A 4,083-nucleotide genomic window follows, 5' to 3' on the forward strand; every position below is an offset into this window, starting at 1 on the left:
ACAATACCTGTCTCAACAGAACTGCAGTCTAGACAGGCTGTTATCCTCATGGTTAATTAGGGAATTGTAACCCTGCAGATCAAGAGAAGCCTGAGCCTGCTGTAGCTGCAGGGAGGGGAACCAAGTTTTTGCTTCATTAGAGCACTGGAGGTATCAGTTGCTCTCTGTGCTGTTGTTCTAGGCTGGTAATTCGATAGGAAATTCCATTTGTTTCCTCACTGTTCCTGCACTGCAGGATGTTACACTGAGAATGCCAAACAGCTTTGAATTTGCTGGGAAAATGGTGAAAGGAGCTTCTTTGGGCACCTCTGGTATGTTTGGGTGGCAGTTGGTGTTTGTGAGATAAACATTGCTTGAGCACCTAGATGATTGTCGCTGCACTAATTAATATTGTTGGCAATTTAATCTACATCTTTGGGTTTCAGAATTTCAATTTCCTAACAAAGCACAAGGAGCAACTCAAGCTTGAAACAGTGGGTAAAATACAAACTGAAGGGAGTGGTGTCATCTCTGCCCTGTTCACAAGAAGTGGTGCTAGCAACTGGGCATTTTAAAGCAAAATTTGAACTGTTGGATTCCACAGCCTCATTGCAGGTAACACACCCATCAAACTGATTCAGGTTTTTAGGAAATTGTTTATATTTCTTTTTTCTTAAAGAAATCACTTATCTAATGATCTCACAGATGCATTCCTAGTATGTTCTATACCTGGGTACACGAGATGGGTCTTTGAGACCCAGCAGATGTTCTAAATCGGCTGTTACTTAATCGGCACAGATCTGGGCTTGTTTGTTCTTTTGAACATGGACATTTATGCCCGAGGGCATCTTGAATTCAGAAAGAATGTGACACAATTATCTTTTAACACTCTTATCCCATGAAAATGAAAAAAAAAATAATAAAATAGATATGCCTTGTATTCCTTCCAAGCTGCAGAGGCATGGATAAAGTAATCTTCAGCTTAGAAGAGCTACAAAAGCAACTGCTGTGGATGGGTACATTACTCTTAATTAACAAGGAATTTAGGGAAGTAAATTGAATTACAGCTAAGTGGCTTATCTGTATAATAGCATCAGGTCAGCAGTGCGGGCAGAGTTACACTTGCGGATCACTCGACTTTTCTGCTATTTTTAAAAAGGGCTTTTTGCTTTTGCAGCAAATGTGAAACATAAAAGGAGTGCATTAGAAAACTGCAGACTGTTGAGAGTGCAAAGCAGAACCATGCAGGGCTTTGCTGTGAAAGCAGCAGTGACTCAGGGTGTGCTCATACCAACACATGCACAGCAAGTCTGTGTAGAGAAGGATGGTCTGTAATCAGCAGGATGAGATTCTTTCAGGAAAATCGGTGCAGGCTTGGGTCACAGTCCTCCTCTCCTGGGTGCGGGTGGGTGGAGGCTGTTACCACTCCATGTCACCCTGAGTTGCACCATCTCAGCATCTTCCTGAAGAGGTTTCCTGCTCCTGCTTGTGAGAGGGTTCCCAAGGCTCTGTCAGTTCTCACAGCAGGGGTCAGCAAGGACTGGTCAGGCTGAGCAGTTTATTGTCTCTGTTACCAAGCAGTTAGTGGTTATGAAGAAGAAAGCTGAGAGCAGTAATGGCTGAGCTGAGGAGTGCTGGCCAGAGCCAGCAAGCAGGACTCTAACCTAGGCTACCAGCCCCGTGGTTTGGTCCTTCTGGCAAAAAAACTGTGGTGAAATGGGAGAATCCCTGAAGGCAGAAAATTCACTGGTGAAATGAGACAGCTGCACATCTAATGTGGGTGTGGAGCTTCAAAGGAGCTGGACTCTTGGCTCTCACTGTTGCTGTGATTCACTTTATCAGTGAAATTTTTCAGTTTAATTGATTGCTCTTTTCTTTCAAACTAGATTTCAATTCCCCAGGTACCTGCTTGAGGGTGTGGTGTAGTTCAGAGCAGGGATGACACTTGGGTTCAGGAGGGAATATCGGTCAGTGCTGCTGGTGCTTATTTTGCTTGTCAGATGAGGTGATGAGTGGCCTTCCTCCTTGCTCATTGCCGTGGACCGTCTCCACAGCCAGTGGCAATAACTTTGGTGTCTCCTGCTCTCTTCTTGCAGCACTCTAGTTGCCTTTTAGTGCAGGTAGTTTCTTAGTCTACCTGTGCAATGTCAGTTACCTGTACACAGAATTAAACAAGGGCATTGCCGGGAGGTGGAGCTACAAAATACAACCATTGAAATACTCATCTGTCAGCATGAAAAATGCTTACATTTCTCTGGAACTACTTAGAACTAAGACTGCAGTACTTCTATTTTTTGCCCTTAATATATCAGTATATTCATTTTGGATCTATTTTCTTTTCAGGATGCACTTTAGGTTTTAGGGACTCTGATCAGACACACCTGCAGCCAATAAAGAAAGAAGGAGCCAGAAAGCTTTTGTGAAGGTAATTGCTGTAGGTAGGGTTAATTATCAGTAGCATACAGCTGAGCCAGTGTCCCCATCTTCAAACTGGAAAACTTAATGGTAGAGCAAATTACTCTGCTTTCCCTACTTTATTAGCTTCACTTAACTGTATAATGTTTCAGCAAATCTACAGTTTCTACTTTAATAGCTTAATCTGGCAATTATTTCTGAGGAGGTAATTACGTGTTCCAGCATTCCTAGCAATCTTTTTCATGATCCCAGAGTAATTTGCATCACATAATCCATGATAGGATTCAGACAGGTTTTCAGGAGACAGTCTTTAGTATCCCTACTTCAGTACCATAGCTTGACCTGAAAATCAGTTTGCAAATAGGCACTGGCATGCTTTTCACTCAGAATTTTTTATCTTTTCCATGGATAATTTGCTAGGTGGCATGATTAATAATCCATAAATCCTTAGGCACGAGAAGGCTCTACCTTGGAGACTGTGCTGGAAGAGATGTTTTGTAGCTTTAAAATGCAAATCTTCACCTGAAATTTGGGGGGGGGAAAAAGGCATATACTACTTTTGTTTTTGTTTTTTTTTTCAGTTATATTTCTCAAAGAATGACGAATGTGAAAGTTTTGTTTTTCTAAGAATTTGAAAATTTCCTTAGATCCAATCTCACACACTTTTTGTTATAATAGCTGTTCCTGTTTCTTGATTTAAGTATGAAGGCTAAGCTAGTATTTTTTAGGACAGGCTGAATCTGGCAGTTCTCAAATTCCCCTATGACAAAACCTGAACTATTTACGAATGTCCTTCACACCTCTGATTTCCAACAGTTCATTAAACATCCTGTAAATACTGAGGGAGGATGAATATTAGCTGTTTTTAAAAATGTGGGAAAAGAAAGCCCTTGAAACAAAAGCTTGTCAACCCTGACAATTTTTTAAATAATACACCCAAAAGAACAAAATGTACTTTGATTATTGTTCACTTAATTGTTTTAAAACTAATTTCAGAGGTAGGGAAGGTCCAAGATTCCTTGTAGTCTTACCTTGCTAGCTTTGGATTGGACCAAAGCCATTTCTAAAAGCACTTGTTGTTTGGTGAGTCTTTTTTCAGTAGCTGGAAATCCCATCTCTAAAATGGCACTTTAAACCTAGTCAAAGAGTTATAATCCAGACTTAGATTTTCTTGATAAGAACTTACACATGCCAAATTTAACTCAAGATGTACTTCCAGCTTCCTTTGCAAGGCTGCTGTTTTTCAGGCGTGGATTCTCTTTTGCCTGCTCTTTGTGGCCAGCCTCATACCTAAAGCCAGATTCCACTATTTCAATTACTCTGCATTCATTTATAGCAATGTTGACAATATTAAGACCCAAATTGTGTTGTAAATGACGTGGCCAGTCACTATGCTAAGGCAAGATGAGTTTTTCAAAGAGGAAAAACCTATTTTATTTTATTTTATTTTTTTTTAAGGAAGTGCTGACTTAGCAGTGAAACATTTTTACAGCAGAAGGGCAGATTTCTGTTGTAGTGTCTCCCAGAAGTGCATCTCCTGCTGGGATGTTGTGCTGCTGCTTTTCCCATCCCTGCATCCCTCCCTGCATCCCTCCCTGCATCCCTCCCTGCATCCCTCCCTCCATCCCTCCCTCCATCCCTCCATCCCTGCATCCCTCCCTCCATCCCTCCCTCCATCCCTCCCTCCAT

Source organism: Chaetura pelagica, unplaced genomic scaffold, assembly GCF_000747805.2.
Source record: "Chaetura pelagica isolate M959 unplaced genomic scaffold, ChaPel_1.0 scaffold212, whole genome shotgun sequence".
Classification (NCBI taxonomy): domain Eukaryota; kingdom Metazoa; phylum Chordata; class Aves; order Apodiformes; family Apodidae; genus Chaetura; species Chaetura pelagica.